This window comes from Palaemon carinicauda, chromosome 25 (assembly GCF_036898095.1).
Source record: "Palaemon carinicauda isolate YSFRI2023 chromosome 25, ASM3689809v2, whole genome shotgun sequence".
In the NCBI taxonomy this organism is placed as follows: domain Eukaryota; kingdom Metazoa; phylum Arthropoda; class Malacostraca; order Decapoda; family Palaemonidae; genus Palaemon; species Palaemon carinicauda.
Genome location: NC_090749.1, coordinates 90999271 through 91016349, shown reverse-complemented (window position 1 = coordinate 91016349; position 17079 = coordinate 90999271). Strand labels below are relative to the sequence as shown.

Sequence of the window (17079 nt, the reverse complement as noted above, 5' to 3'; positions counted from 1 at the left end):
AAGGTGTCGGTATAAAATACTGGGGCGTGATAATTCACAACCAGAGGTCTCGCACTATTTAGATATCTCCTCTTCAAAATCCCCGCCACAGCGAGGTGCCGTTCAACACTACTACCACTAACCCAACCCACGCCAGTGACGTCACTCCTCATAGCACCCAAGGTTTGGGGCCCATGTTGGGAGGGAAGTCAAGGGAGGGTTCACTGGGCGGCACAGGTCTCTCGCCCAGAAATAGATTTTTCCTTCGTCAAAATCCCTTTTCTGGGCTCCGACCTGTGCCGCGCAGTGAAATAGTACCAGAGAAATGGTCCCAAATCTTGGAACAATACCTGAGGAAGTAAAATAAAATCCAAAACAACAGGTAAGAGGATAGCAAGACATAGTTGATTAAGGTTCACTATGTTCAGGAGGAATCACATTCCCTGCTGCCACTGTAGCAAATATAAGGCTTCCAGAGGTTTTAAGCAGTGGCGTTTAAATACTGTTGGAGACTTCCGGCCTGTATATTTAGTAAGTCCAGTGAAGTTCATAGTAATTAATTAACTGAGGTAGCTACAGCTCATATATCATGGACGTGAGGGAGTGATGTGGGAATGATTCTAGGTAGCCCGTTAATGAAATGCAGAATCTTCTGTCTGAGTCCTTTCAGGATGATGGTTCTTCACCTTCTCTAATGGGTAAGGGCCCCGAGGACTGAACGGGAGATATGTTTAAGTAGGCTTCCAGAGTGTTTACTGGACATAAAGATGGGTCCTGCGGAAGTGGGACAATCTTCCAGGGGAACCGTCTGTCCTGGGGGTCCTCATTTTCGCTAAAAATCTTTTGTCAGGGGAAAGGAGTACTTCCCCTGACGAGAGAAATTCAGTATGACCTGGATCTCTAGACAAGGCTGAAAGTTCTGATATTCTGGCGCCAGAAGTCAGGTTCATTAAGAACAAGGATTTCCTAACCAATGGAATATAATGGCAAGTCTCGTTAAGAGTGTCTGAAGCCAACTTAAGTACGTCATTCAGAAACCAGGAAACTGAGCTAGGGTGAGTTGATGGTTTCAATCTGGCGCAGTTTCTCTGGATGGATGAGAAGTATGAATCTGTAAGGGCAATATTAAAGCCAATTGTAAAACCTTCAAGGCTGACTTAATTTGTGGTAATAGTACAAGTCGCTAAGTCTGATTCAAGTAAAATTCTGAAGAAGGTTACTGTCAGATTCATAGTCATCGTCTCAACCTTTGAGTCCCTTAAAAACTGGCAAGTTTCATAACAGCCGAATCATACTGTCGAAGGGTGGATCCCCTCTTATCTGATTCTAAAAATAACGTATTTGAGGATCAATATCTGCACCTCTTGAGCTGCAAATTTCATAAAGTCCAGAAAGGTAGGGCATTCTGAATTTGAGGAAGCTAACACACAGCGAGTTGTACTGCTTGTGTTAGTATTGGATTGGGGATCTGTCGAGGTGGAGACCCAGTTCCACCAGAAGGGGAAACCCGTTGTGCTTGGGCCAGATGGGGACTACTAGAGCAACTTGGCCTTTGAAAGTCCTGAGCTTGTCTAACACTTTCATCGACAGATTTATTGGTGGGAATAGGTAAATTCTCTCCCAAGTGTTCCAGACTAATGATAGTGCGTCTGTGGCGTAAGCCCGAGGATCCGGGCTGGGAGCTACGTAGCACTCTAGTTGTAGTTGGACTTTGTTGCAAACAGATCTATCTGGAGATCCGGAACCTGAGAAAGAATCCAACTGAAGGACATTGGGTCTAGTGACCACTCCGACTCCAGCGGAGTTGTCCTCGAAAGTGCGTCCGCCACTATCTATCTAGAAGAAACCTGATATGTTGGTTTTTGGCAGGAGCCGGTTGCTTAAGGTCAAAAATACCGCCATGGCCTCTAAAACATTGATATGAAGTTGGCGGAATATTGTCGACCATAGTCCCAGGACTTTCGTGTACTGAGAGTATCCCCCCCCCCCCCGCCTGTTAGGGAGGCGTCTGTGTAAATGACGAGCTTGGGGGTGGATATTGTAAGGAAACGGATTTGCCAGATTTTGACCTTTGTCCATGGTTGAAGTCTTTTCTTCAGAATTGGTTGGAGTCGAGCCCTTTGTCTCGATATTACTCGTTTTCCTGGAGCACCATACTCGGCTTATATCTTTCAGTCTGGCCTTCAGTAGTATATCTGTTACTGAGGCAAACTGGAGGGCACCCAGGATTCTCTCTTGATTTCTTCTGGAAGACAATTTGTCTTTGAGAAAACGTATTGTGCTTTGCTATATCGTTCCTCTTGGCTGTTGGGAGACAGAGTGTGGGAGCATAGAACCCATTGAATCCTAACCATTGAAACTTGTCCTCGGGACCAAACGAGATTTCTCGAAGTTGATTTGGAACCAAAACTGTTGTAAGAGATTATCACTCTGTAGTTGCTGTGAGGCAGTTTGCCTAGTTGAAGCCTAGAAACGGACGAAAATGCCTTGCTTTCGGAACATGATAGCAAACGTCTGCAAGATCCAAAGGGGAGGTGACGGCCCCACAGAGAAGCAAGGTCCGCACCTGAGAGATGGTCAGCATGTGAAACTTGTCGCAATAAATGTAAGAATTCAGAAGCGACAGGTCTAGGATTACTCTTCGCTATTCTGAGTCTTTCTTTGGCCCGCTGAACAAGTGATCCTGAAATTACAAACGATTTACTTTCTTTATTGCTTCCTTTTGCAATAAATCGTTTTCATATAAGACTAGCTCTTCCGTTGGATGTTGATGAAAACTGGTTGGTGGAGGGGGCCATTCTATCCAACTCCACCCCAGACCTTTGGAAATTATACTGAAAGCCCAAATGTTGAACGATCAACGGTTCCGGAAGATGTAAAGTCCTACCCCTACCTGAGAACTCCCAATGATTTGCTGCGGATTTACCTCCTCGGCCTCGAGAGTAGCTGTTGCGAAAAGTTCCTCTCGAGCTAGCGCCTCTGGGGCGCTGGTAACCCTGGAAAGCACCCTGAGTTTCAAAGGTGGGCCTAAGGGCTGGGGAAGTAGCATAGGAGGTAGTTGCTACTTGGGACTGAGGAACCAGCACGTATTGCTGTTGGGGTTGACCCTTCGAAGTGAAAGGTTGACTCCCTTGTGCCACCGGGATGGTTTGAACCACCTGTTGGGACCGCCGGTTTGGAAGGAATGGAAAGATCTCAGACTCTTTCTACCTCGAGATTGGTTGCTGGCCGGTTCGAACTTGTGCTTGGGGACTAAGCCCATCGAACCTTGAGGCTCTGATTGACCCTAGTAGCTCCAGACTGGGGCTTTAATGAGCTTGTTAGGCTCATGTCTGATAGTGGCCTCAGACAAGACATGCCTACAGCAACGACGTCTGGCCGCAAAGAAGTCGTAGGAATCAGACAGTAAGGTTTGAAGTAATGACTTCGTCAAGACCTTAAAAGGTGGTTCTTCTTCATATATTAAAGAGGTCTTTCCTGCCATTGTAGCCGAGTTGATAGGTCTACTCGGGCGCATACAGGCTTCGAGCTCGAGGCATATCAGAGATTCCGGAAGCCTGGGTAGCCACACACTGAACTGAATGGGAGCACAGTCAGCGCTTAATTTACCCGATGTGAAGGTCGCCGGGGCGTTAGTCCAGCAATCGTGATCCCCCAGGGACAGGAGGGAGGTCGGATGCGTTTCCTTCAGCTGCGGTAACGGCTTGTCCTCGTTTATTGCCTGCTGAGCAAGGTCCGATATCTTAGTGACACACGGAGTAGGGGTTTACTCCTGCACTAGAAACATCGTGTACGGGCTCTTGTGAGGTGTTAACACACTCCCACTCGTTTAAGGGCCGGACCCAGGTGGACTGAGCCTGCCCCTTTGGGTACATTTTGGTTTCTTTGGGGACCTTGTCAAACCTTACGAGTGTCTCCTCGGTAAGGCATGCGAAACCAGAGAGATGGAACTGTAGACCCGGCGGGTAGAATTCAAAATCTTCTACAGTCCGGGTGCCAAACCCTTCGATGGTTAACATACCATCTTTGAAGGGAGAGCGCAAGGCCCCCTTCCACGGATTGCTTTCGACGAATTCCGGGAGCTTAGAGGCATCCGGGATGATATATTGTGCTGATGAGGTAGCCCATAACAAATGAGACCCTGTATGAGGCTATCTGGTTTAGCACTCTCTCTTCCCCCTAATGGGCAATAATTCCATTCAATTGTCAAGTTCACAGAGGCACCAGGAATCTTCCATCCTATAATTCGTGGTGACTCGGTATGTGACACGAGGTTTGAGCCAGTGAGCTACAGAGGTCCGTAAATTATATATATATGTATATATATGGATGAATATCAGCACAACATCGTGTTCAAATAGAAATAAATTTCTACCTCATCCCTGGGATCGGTCGCTGGCCTCTTCTAATGAAAGGTCAGGTTGAAACTAACCATGCCACGAGAGGCCATGCATCAATCTTGAAAGGGCTGCCGGATCGAAGGGAGCCTCCGGGGTCGTAGGTTTCAGGCCAGGCTTCGCTCTCGACCCAAGAGAAGTCTTAACTGGTTTGGTGATTTGGAAGACCTGTGAGTCTTTGGTAGGGCTGGCAGGTAGCTTTAACTTTAGGGACAACGGGACGTGGCCCGACATCAGCCACGTGCTTCCTTGAAAACCCTAAAAGGAAGAGACACAGGGTCTCTTTGCCCTGACACTCCAGGCAAACCCGCCAACCCAGATCTAAAGAGTCGCCAAGGTAGAAGAGACTGCGAGCTCCGAAAGAGGGTATATCGTTACTAATGAACAAGGTAACTCCGTTGGGAATGTAAAATAAATAGATCGAGAATAAATGTTTAAATCGATCAATCACAAAGGAAATAAAATGAAAATCCCAAAATAATATATCCGAAGTTATAATTATAGATAGTAACGACAGGGGCACCTACAGTGTCCCATAGTAGGGTAGTAACCCAAAAAGATCCGGGTGTTCCAAATTCTTAAAATAGACCGGTATGAAACCGGGACAAAAGGCTATGAACAAAATTTCGGACCGGTATAATAACCGGGGAGAAAACTTTCATAAATTAACTGACATTGTCAAAATAATTCCATAAAAGGTGAAGATTATCAATGAAATAATATTGTCATAGCGCGAAATATACTATCCCGTCGGTACTGGGGAAGTATAGAATAACATAAAGATACATAAGTATCCCATAGCAGGTCAGTAATCTAAAGAGATCCGGATGCTCCGAATTCTTGAATTAGACCAATATGAAATCGGGACAAAAGACTATGAACAAAATTCAGATCGGTACAGTAACCGGGGAAAAACTTATCATAAATTAACTGACTTTGTTAAAACAATTCCATAATAAGTTAAGGTTATCAATGAAAAAATATTGTCATAGCGAGAAATATACTATCCCGTTGCTACTTGGGAAGTATAGAATAAAATAAAGATACGTGAGTGTCCCATAATAGGTTAGTAACCTAAAAGGATCCGGGTGTTCCGGGTTCTTAAAGTAGACCGATATGAAACCGGGACAAAAGGCTATGAACAACTCTAGGACCGGTTTAGTAACCGGGGAAAAACTTATAAATAAACTGACATTGTTAAAAGAATCCCGTAATAAGTTAAGGTTATCAATGAAATAATATTGTCATAGCTTGAAATACACTATCCCGTCGCTACTTGGGAAGTATAGAATAAAATATAGATACGTGAGTATCCCATAATAGGTTAATAACCTAAAAAGATCCGGGTGTTCCGGATTCTTAAAATAGACCGATATGAAATCGGGACAAAAGGCTATGAACAAAATTTCGAACCGGTATAGTAACCGGGGAAAAAATTATAAAAATTAACAGACATTGTTGAAACAATTCCGTAATAAGTTAAGATTATCAATGAAATAATATTGTCATAGCGAGGAATATACCATCCCGTCATTACCAGGGAGGTATAAAATAAAAAGGGATGAAAAAGGATGCAAAAAACAGTGATGAATAAATATAATCAAAACTAGTTCCGGGGCCCCCGGGGCCGGGGAACAGGGTTGGTAAAGTAAACTTAAAGTAACTTAAAGTAAACTTAAAGTAACCTAAGATACATCCTTAAAATACATAAATAGAAAACTCCAGTTATGATCTAAAACTAATGTCTGTAATTGAATAGGGCTCCCGGAGGAAGGATATTAATCAAAACTGTGTCAGTGTCAACAGATCTTGTATTTAAGAGCCCGAAGGCTCCGATGTCTGATGACGGGAGGGTACCACGGGAGAGCGCGGGGGGAGCCAATGGAACCCCCACTACCCAACCGGAGGTACCGGGACGAAGGTAATGATTCATGTAGAATATAATATAATGATATGGGATATTAATAAGTCCTATGCGGACGATAATAGCAGGAGGTACCGTAGGTGGGGACACTCCTAATATAAGTGCTCATTCTTACAACCATAGCTAAAAGCAAAAGTTACACCAAGGTGCAGTCATACCGACTAATCACGTGTGATAGTCCCCGGTGGTCCCGGCCCTCCCCCTCCCCCGACCGATGGCCAATCGGGGCGACGGGAGGGGAGGAGACGAAACCGCCAGGTATGAATGAATGAGACTAAGTCACACCCCGTGGGTACACTCAGTCCTCAATATGTCGGAACGTTGAGGGAAGACTGAGGAACAAGCATACTTGACCCGTATGTCATAACCAACAACCATCGAGTGAGAGGAAGGGTGTACACTGGAGGAGGGGGGGATGGAATAGCCTCCTCAACCTGTGGGGGGGGGGGGGGGTATGGTACCGGGGAATCACCAGTGCGTAGTGGTAGACAGGGCTACCAACTGGAGATCCCCTCAACATGACATGAAAATCCCAAAAATATGATCATAACGGAGTAAAGCAATAAATATAATATCAATGCACAAATACATAAAAATAATTAATGAATTAAAAGCGAAATCACGTAAGTAAGGTTAGGCATGCAGCCCCCCCCAAATAATATGGCGAGAGAGGGACTCGGGCGAGTGGTAAGGGAGGAGCATGACGCCATCAGCAGATGGAAAGCAGGGGTACCAACCTAGTTACTGAAGCGGTAGATCGAACAGTAAAAACAACAAAATACGCGAGAGTCCCACTCGAACCAAATGTAAAACTAGGTGGAGCGTACGAAATAAAACTAAAAGGTTTAATAATAATAAGTGAGATGGTCGTCTTCCTAGAACTAGCGAAACAATCTCAAAGGTGACGCAATCCACCAACATGCACGAATGCAGGCATACCAACATAACCTACTCCTTGATGAAATGCTAACACTGATATCATAGGATAACATAAAATTAATGCTAGATGAAAGCATAAAGACGGTGTACTATATAAATGTAAGGAAAAAACTCCTAAAAGTTCGAACAAATATTAATGACGGACGAACTAACGAGAAAAAGGGCAGAGCCGAACCATGAACGGTAAGAACGGGGACGCCGTTCATATATAAACACTTCTCAATTAATAAAAACAGAGGTTACACTGCCCAATCTCGCTAAAACTCATGGATAAAGTACTTAACTTCGATGGGGTATCATGGGAATCGGCCATCGATAATAAAATAATGATAAATCCAAGGGTAAACACAAGAAAAAAAAACATGTTGGACCTAATAACAACAGTGCTATAAAGGAGTGACGTCACTGGCGTGGGTTGGGTTAGTGGTAGTAGTGTTGAACGGCACCTCGCTGTGGCGGGGATTTTGAAGAGGAGATATCTAAATAGTGCGAGACCTCTGGTTGTGAATTATCACGCCCCAGTATTTTATACCGACACCTTATATAGGTGAGCGAGCTGGGTTCAACCTGGCATTCCTATGCTTTTTTTTCTCTGGTAATATATAGCAGTTATATTCCTTAGAAATAGTGCTCTAGGAGTATTTCACTGCGCGGCACAGGTCGGAGCCCAGAAAAACGATTTTTGAATTTTTCAAGTTGGTATGCCAAAATACCAACCCGGACGGTCCCCTTAAGGCTGAGCGATAGCCTTTCACTGCCAAGACAGAAAGGCGCATTTCCTCCCGCAGATATACGAGGAACTCCGCTATTGCTGGAATAATGGCATCGAGTGGAGAGATACCCCTCCCACGACACCAACCACAAAACTCTCTCCACTTTGCCTGGTAGATTCCCTCAGAGGACTTCCGCAGGTGCCGAGACATTCTCTCCGCAACCTGTTGCGAAAAGCCTCTCTCCGTGAGGAGATGCTGGACAGTCTCCAGGCGTGAAGCCGAAGCGAGGCCACGGCCTTGTGAGGGATGTTGGAGTGGGGTTGTCTGAGTAGCTCGCGTCGTGGGGGAAGTTCTCTCGGGAGCTCCGTCAGGAGCTGCAGAAGGTCCGGGAACCATCCCGCGTGATGCCATAGCGGAGCTATCAGAGTCATCGAACAGTTGACCGATAGTCTGGTCCTGTTGAGCACCCTTCTCATCAGACAGAACGGTGGGAAGGCGTACATGTCAATGTTGTCCAACCGTTGCTGGAAAGCATCTTGCCAGAGAGCCTTGGGGTCCGGAACTGGGGAGCAGTACAGAGGCAGCTTGAAATTCAACGCTGTCGCGAACAGGTCCACGGTCGGGGAACCCCACAAAATCAAGACTTTGTTGGCTATCTGAGAATCCAAAGACCACTCAGTACTCACTATCTGCGAAGCCCTGCTCAGACTATCGGCGAGCACATTCCTCTTGCCAGGAATGAAGCGAGCTGATAGAGTTATCGAGTGGACTTCGGTCCACCTCAGAATCTCTATTGCAAGATGGGATAGCTGCTGCGAAAAAGTACCTCCCTGCTTGTTGATATAAGCCACTACCGTGGTGTTGTCGCTCATCACCACCACGGAGTGACCCGCCAGGGTCTGTGGGAACTGTTGAAGGGCCAGAAAGACAGCCTTCAACTCTAGCAGGTTGGTATGCAGGTACTTTTCTGATTCTGAGGTCCTCTGGTTCAGAACGTGCGCCCCCCCCCCCCACCCTTCTTTTGAGGCGTCTGAAAACAGTGTCAATTCCGGGGGAGGACGAGAAGATTCACTCCCTTTCGCAGGTTCCCGTCGACCAGCCACCATCGCAGGTCCGTCCGTTCCAAAGATCCTATCGGGACCTGTACGTCCGGGGAATCGGATCCTTGATTCCACCGGGACTTGAGCCACCACTGCAGGGATCTCATCCTGAGGCGGCCGTTTGGAACCAGACGAGCCAGGAAGGACAGGTGACCTAAGAGACGCAACCACGATTGGGCAGGAAGCTCTTCTCCCCTGAGGAAGGGTTCCGTCACCCTCCTCAGCCTTGCTATCCTGTCGTCTGATGGAAAGGCTTTGTGGAGATTGGTGTCTATTAGCATGCCTAGATAAACCAGTCGTTGGGACGGCTGCAGAGAGGACTTCTCGAGGTTTACCACGATCCCCAGATCCTGGCAAAGACTCAGAAGCCTGTCTCGGTGTCGAAGAAGGGTCGACTCCGAGTCTGCTAGGATCAGCCAGTCGTCCAGATAACGAAGGAGACGGATGCCGTTCCTTTGGGCCCAAGATGAAATCAGGGTAAACACTCTAGTGAACATCTGAGGTGCTGTGGAGAGACCGAAACACAGCACCTTGAACTGGTAGGTCTTGTCATCTAGGCTGAATCTTAAGTACTTCCTGGAAGACGGATGGATTGGGATCTGGAAGTATGTGTCCTTTAGATCCAGTGTGCACATGAAGTCTAGAGGTCTCACCGCAAGAGTACTGACACGCTGGAGAGCGCTGGCGAGCTGGAGAGTGCTGACGTTCTGATGAGTGCTGGCGAGCTGGCAAACGCTGATGCGCTGGAGAGCGTGGCCTATGCTGGAGAGCACTAGCAAACTGGAGAGCGCTAGTGAGCTACAGAACGCTGACGTGCTGGCGAGATAGCAAATGCTGAGGCGATGGAGAGCGATTACACACTAGAGTGTTGACACACTAGAGGGCGCTGGCGCACAGGAGAGTACTAGCATGCTGGAGAGCTGGAGAGAGCTGGCGCGCAGGAGAGCTCTGGCCAACTGGCGTGCAGGAGAGTACTGGCGAGCTACATAGCACTGGCACGATGGCGAGATCGAGAGCGCTGGCGAACTGGAGAGCAAACGCAAGCTGGAAAGCCCTCATGCGCTGATGAGTGCTGTCATGCTGGCAAACGCTGATGTGCTGGAAATCATGGACGCTTTGGGGAGCACTAACGCGCTGGAGAGCGCTGACATGCTGGTGAGTGCTGACGTGACAATCGCTGATGCGCTGCAGAGTATGGACGGGCTGCGGAGCGCTGGCACGCAGGAGAGTGATGGCAAGCTGGAGATCGTTGGCGCACAGGAAACCACTAGCAAGCAACAGAGCGCTGACGTGCTGGTGAGTGCTATCGTGCTGGAGAGAGCTGACGCGCTGGCACACTGGAGAGCGCTGGTGCGCAAGAGAGTACTGGCACACTGGAGAGCACTCGCGAGCAAAAGAGTGTTAGATAGAAGCTAGCAAGTGAGCAGGAGAGTACTGCTGAGCTGGAGAAAGCAGGTGCTCAGGAGAGTATTGGCGAGTTAGAGAGCACCGACGCACAGGAGAGCGCTGCAGAGCTGGAGAGAGCTAAAGAGCGCTGGCGCATAAGAGAGCGCAAGCAGGCTGGAGAGCGCCGACGTACTGGTAAGTGCTGTGGTACTGGTGAGCACTAGAGAGCTGGCTAACACTGATATGCTGGAGGGCCTGAATGCGCTGGGGAGCGCTAACGCGTTGGAGAGCACTGCAGATCCAAAGGGTTCTGGCACACAAGAGAGCGCTGTCACGCAGGAGAGTGCTGGAGAGCTAAATAGCTCTGGAGCGCAGGGGAGCACTGGTGAAATGGTGCAAAGGAGAGTGCTAGTGCGCATGAGAGCACTGCTGAGGGGGAGAGCGATGGCGTATAATAGAGTGCTGGCGAGCTGGAGAGCACTGCCGCACAAGAGAGTGCTGTCGCCCTAGCGAGCACTGGCATATGCTGATGCGCTGGAGAGCGCTGGTAAAATGACGAGCACTGGCGCACAGGAGAGGGCTAGCCACGCTGAAGAGGGCTATTATTATTATTATTATTACTTACTAAGCTACAACCCTAGTTGGAAAAGCAGTATGCTATAAGCCCTGGGGCTCCAACAGGGAAAATAGCTCAGTGAGGAAAGGAAAAAAGGAAAATAAAATATTCTAAGAAGAGTAACAACAATAAATATCTCCTATATAAACTATAAAAACTTTAACAAAACAAAAGGAAGAGAAATAAGATAGGAGAGTGTGCTCGAGTGTACCCTCAAGCAAGAGAACTCTAACCCAAGACAGTGAAAGGCCATGGTACAGAGGCTATGGCACTACCCAAGACTAGAGAACAGTGGTTTGATTTTGGAGTGTCCTTCTCCTAGAAGAGCTGCTTACCATAGCTAAAGAGTCTCTTCTACCCTTACCAAGAGGAAAGTGGCACTGAACAATTACAGTGCGATAACCCCTTGGGTGATGAAGAATTGTTTGGTAATCTGTGTTGTCAGGTGTATGAGGATAGAGGAGAATATGTAAAGAATATGCCAGACTATTCAGTGTGTATGTAGGCAAAGGGAAAATGAACCGTAACCAGAGAGGAGGATCCAATGTAGTACTGTCTGGCCAGTCAAAAGACCCCATAACTCTCTAGCGGTAGTATCTCAACGGGTGGCTGGTGCCCTGGCCAACCTACTACCTAGCCACGCTGAAGAGGGCTGGCGCACAGGAGAGGGCTAGCCGCGCTGAAGAGGGCTGGTGCACAGATTAGCGCTAGCGCGAAGGAGAGCACTGCCGAGAGGTAGAGAGCTGGGGACTCAAGAAAGTGCTAGCGAGCTGGATAGCGGTGACAAGCAAGAGATTGCTGACGAGTTGGAAAATGCCGGCACACAGGGGAGCGCAGGCAAGCAATACAGTGCTGTCGTCCTGGCGAGCGCTGGCATATGCTGATGTGCTGGAGAGTGCTGGCACAATAAAGAGTGCTGGAGCGCAGGAGAGGGCTGGCACGTAGGTTAGCACTTCCGAGACAAAGAGCGCCGGCAAACAAGAGAGTGCTGGCGAGCACTAGCGTGCAAGAGTGCACTAGCGAGCTGGAGAGCGCTGACATGACAGTGGGTGATGTCAAGCTCACAAACGCATATAAGCTATTGAGTGTGGACACGCTGGGGAGCGTTGACACATTGGAGATTACTGGCAAGCTGGAGAGCCCTCACACGCAGGAGAGCATTGCCGAGCTGGAGTGCTGGCAAGCTGGATAGTGCTGTCGTGTACGAGAGCGCTAGAAACCTGGAGATCGCTGGTGAGCTGGAGAGCGCTGGTGAGCTAGATTGCGCTAACATGCTAGCGAGTGCTGTTGTGCTGACGAGCACTTGTGTTCTGGCAAGCTGGCAACAGCTCATGCTCTGGGTAACGTGGATTCGCTGGAAAGTGTTGGCGCGCAGGAGAGCACTAATAAACAGGATAACGCTGGTGTGCTGGCGAGCGCTGGTATGCTGACAAACGCTTCCGTGCTAGGGAGTGCTGGATAGATGGCACTAGTGCGCAGGAGAACACAGGCGAGCTGGAGGGCCCTGACGTGCTGGCGAGAACTGGAGAGCTGGCTAACACTGATGTGCTGGAGTGCGTGTACGTGCTACGGACTGCTGACACGCTGGAGAGCACTAATGCGTTGGAGAGCTGGATAACAATGATATACTGGAGGGCGTGGACGCGCTGGGTAGCGCTAACGGGTTTCACTGCCGATCCACTGGGTTCTGGGGCTCAGGAGAGTGCTGGCAAGACAGGGAGAGCTGGTGCGCAAGAGAGCACTGGCAGGATGGAGAGCTGGCAAACGCTGATGCGCTGGCCAGCATGGAAGCACTGACGCCGTAGAGAGTGCTGATGCGCTGGAAAGAGCTCGTGTGAAAGAGAGCACTACCAAACCGGAGGGCACTAGCGCGCACGAGAGTGCTGGTGAGCTGGAGAGCACTGGCGCACAGGAGAGCCCTGCCGAGACGAAAAGCTCTGAAGAGCAAGAGAGTCCTGCTGAGACGGAGAGCGCTGAAGCACTGGAGAGTGCTGGCGAGCAGAAGACCCCTGGCGAGCTATTGAGCTCTGGCTTGCAGGAGAGCGCTGGCGAACTGGAGAGCGATGACGTCCTGGCGAGCTGGTAAACGCTGATGCGCTGGAAAGCACTGACACGCAGGAAAGTGCTGGAGCGCTGGAGACCACTGGCACGTTGCAGAGTGCTGGCGAGCTGGAGAGAGCTAGTGGGTAGGAGACCGCTGGCACGCAGAAAAGTGCTAGCGGGCTGGGCAGAGCTGGCCCGCAGGAATTCGCTGGCGAGCTAGAGAGCGCTGACGTTCTGGTGATTGCTGTCGTACTGGGGTGCGCTGGCGTGCTGGTAAACGTTGATGCGCTGGAGAGCGTAGAAGCGCTGACATGCTGGAGAGTGCTGGGGAGCTGGAGAGCACTGGCAAGTTGGAGGGCGCTAGTGATTTAGAGAACGCTGACGTGCCAGCGAGCTGGCAAACGCTGATGCACTGGGGAGCGATGACACAGTGAAGAGTGCTGACGCGCTGGAGAGCGCTGGCACACTGGAGAGTATTAGCACGCTTGAGAGCTGGAGAGCACTGGCCAGCTGATGAGTGCTGGCGCGAAGGAGAGTACTGGCGAGTTGGAGAGCGCAAGAGTTGCAGGAGAGTACTGGTGAGCTAAATTACACTGACGCGCTGGCGAGATTGAGAGCACTGGCAGGCAGGAGAGTGCTGGCAAGCTGGACAGCAATGGTTTGCAGGAGAGCGCTGGCGCACAAAAGAGCACTGGCAAGCTGAAAAGCGCTGATGTGCTTGTAAGTGCGTTCGTGCTGGCATGCTGGAATACGCTAATGCGCTGTTGAGCACTGACACGCTGGAGAGTGCTGGCTACCTGGAGACGCTAGCGCTGAGGAGAGCTGGAAAATGCTGGCGGGCAAGAGAGCAGGCAGGACAGCACTGCCGAGTGGGAGAGGGATGACGCACAATAGAGTGCTGGCGCGCAAGTGAGTACTGGCACCCTGGCGAGCGCTGGCATATGCTGATGCGGTGAACAGCACTAGCATAAAGGAGAGGACTAGTGCATTGAAGAGCTCTGCAGAGCGCTGGGGCGCAGTAGAGCGCTGACAAGCTGGCATATGCTGATGCACTGGAGAGCATGGACACGCTGGAGAGCGCTAGTGCTCAGGAGAACACTGGCAAGCTGGAGAGTGCTGGCGCAATAAAGAGCGCTAGTGCGCTGGAGGGCGCTGGCAAGCTCTTATGTACTGGAGAGCACTGGGGCGCTGGATAGATGGCACTGGTGTGCAGGAGAGTGCTGGCACACAGGAGAACACAGGAGAGCTGGAGAGCCCTGACATGTTGGTGAGTGCTGTGGTGCTGGCTAACACTGATGTGATGGAGGGCGTGGACGCACTGGAGACCGCTGACACGCTGTAGAGCACTACTGTAATGCGTTGGAAAGCACTGCCGATCCGATGGGTCCTGGGGCGCAAGAGAGTGCTGGCAAGCCGGAGACGCTGAAGGGCGGGAGAGTGCTTCCGAAATGGAGAGAGCTGACACGCAGGAAAGTGCTGGAGCGCTGGAGACCACTGGCATGTTGCAGAGCGCTGGCGAGCTGGAGAGAGCTAGTGGGCAGGAGAGCGCTGGCGAGCTGGAGACCGCTGCCACTGAGAAAAGTGCTGGTGCGCTGGACAGAGCTGTCCCGCAGGAAATCGCTGGCGAGAAAGAGAGCGATGATGTTCTGGTGATTGCTGTCTTGCTGGAGAGCGCTGTCGTGCTGGTGTGCACCGGCGTGCTGGCAAACGCTGATGCGCTGTAGAGCGTGGAAGCGCTGAGGAGCGCTGACATGCTGGAGATTGCTGGGGAGCTACAGAGCACTGGCAAGTTGGAGAGTGATAGTGAGTTAGAGAACGCTGACGTGCCAGCGAGCTGACAAACGCTGAGGTGCTGCGGAGCGATGACGCACTTGAGAGTGCTGGTGCACTGGAGAGTATTAGCACGCTTGAGAGCTGGAGAGCACTGGCCAGCTGGCGAGTGATGGCGCGAAGGAGAGTACTGGCGAACTGGATTGCACTGGCGCGCAGGAGACTGTTGGCAATCAGGACAGCGCTGGTTCGCAGGAGACCGCTAGTGAGCTGGAAAGCGCTGATGTGCTTGTGAGTGCGTTCGTGCTGGCAAACGCTTATGCGCTGGAAATCATTGCACGCTGGGGAGCGCTCACGGGCTGGAGAGCGCTCACATGCTGGTGAGTGCTGTCGTGCTGGTGAGTGGTACCGCGCTGGTGAGGTGACAACCCCTGATGCGCTGCGGAGTGTGGAAGCGCTGACAAGCTGGACAGCGCTAGCGCGCAGGAGAGTGCTAGCTACCTGGAGACGCTGGTGCTGAGGAGAGCTGGATAGTGCTGGCGTGCAAGGGAGAACTAGTGGGAAGGAGAGCGCTGGTAAGCAGTACAGCAATGCCGAGTGGGAGAGGGATGGCGCGCAAGAGAGTGTTGGCAAGTTGAAGAGCAAGTACTGGCACCCTGGCGAGCGCTGACATATGCTGATGCGGTGGAGAGCGCTAGCGTGCAAGAGAAGGCTACCGCACTGAAGAGCGCTGGCGCAGGAAAGGGCTAGCGCAGTGAAGAGCTCTACCAAGCAGGAGAGTGCTGCAGTGCAGTAGAGGGCTGTCGTCCTGGCGAGCGCTGGCAAGCTGGCATATGCAGATGTGCTGGAGAGCATGGATGCGCTGGCACACAGGAGAACACTGGCATGAAGGAGGGTCACTGGCGAGCTGGAGAGTTCTGGTGCAATAAAGAGCGCTAGTGCGCTGGAGGGCGCTGGCAAGCTCTTGTGTACTGGAGAGCGCTGGCGCGCAAGAGAACGGTGGAGCGCTGGATAGATGGCACTGGCATGTAGGAGAGCTCTGACGCGCAGGAGAGCACAGGCGAGCTGGAGAGCCCTGACGTGCTGGTGAGTGCTGTGGTGCTGGCGAGCACTGGAGAGCTGGCTAACACTGATGTGCTGGAAGGCGTGGACGCGCAGGAGTCTGCTGACACGCTTGAAAGCACTGCCGATCCGATGGGTCCGGGGGCGCAGGACTGGGCGCAGGAGAGTGCTGGCGAGTTGGAGACGCTGATGGGTGAGAGAGTGCTGCCGAAATGGAGAGAGATGGCGCGCAGGAGAATGCTGGCATGCAGGAGATCGCTGGCGAGCTTGAGACGCTGATGGGCGAGAGAGTGCTGCCGAAATGGAGAGATGGCGCGCAGGAGAATGATGGCATGCAGGAGATCACTGGAGAGCTTGAGAGCGCTGGCGCACAGGAGAGCGATGATGTCCTGGCGAGCTGGTAAACGCTGATGCGCTGAAAAGCACTGAGACGCTAGAGAGCACTGACGTGCAAAAAAGTGCTGGAGACCACTGGCATGTTGCAGAGCAATGGCGAGCTGGAGAGAGCTAGTGGGCAGGAGAGCGCTGACGAGCTGAAGACTGCTAGCACGCAGAAAAGTGCTGGTGCGCTGAACAGAACTGTATCGCAGGAAATCGCTGGCGAGCTAGAGAGCGATGACGTTCTGGTGATTGCTGTCGTGCTGGGGAGCGCTGTCGTGCTGGGAAGCGCTGGCATGCTAGCAAACGCTGATGCGCTGGAGAGCGTGGAAGCGCTGAGGAGCGCTGACATGCTGGAGAGTGCTGAGGAGCTAGAGAGCACTGGCAAGTTGGAGAGCGATAGTGAGTTAGAAAAAGTTGACGTGCCAGCGAGCTGTCAAATGCTGAAGTGCTGGAGATCGTGGACATGCTGGGGAGCGATGACGCACTGGAGAGCGATGGCACACTGCAGAGTATTAGCACGCTTGAGAGCTGGAGAGCACTGGCCCACAGGAGAGTACTAGTGACCTGGAGACGCTGGCGCTGAGGAGAGCTGGAAAATGCTAGCGCGCAAGGGAGCACTGGTGGGAAGGAGAGCGCTGGCAGGATAGCACTGCCGAGTGGGAGAGGGATGGCGCGCAACAGAGTTCTGGCACCCTGGCGAGCGCTGGCATATGCTGATGCGGTGGAGAGCGCTAGTGTGCAAGAGAGGGCTAGCGCACTGAAGAGCGCT

General features: G+C 51.1%; 1 pseudogene; it reads right to left on the bottom strand.

Annotated features, from left to right (window-relative positions):
* Positions 1 to 1029: 1029 nt before the first annotated feature.
* On the bottom strand, positions 1030 to 16605 carry LOC137618602 (uncharacterized; annotated as a pseudogene).
* Positions 16606 to 17079: the final 474 nt, after the last annotated feature.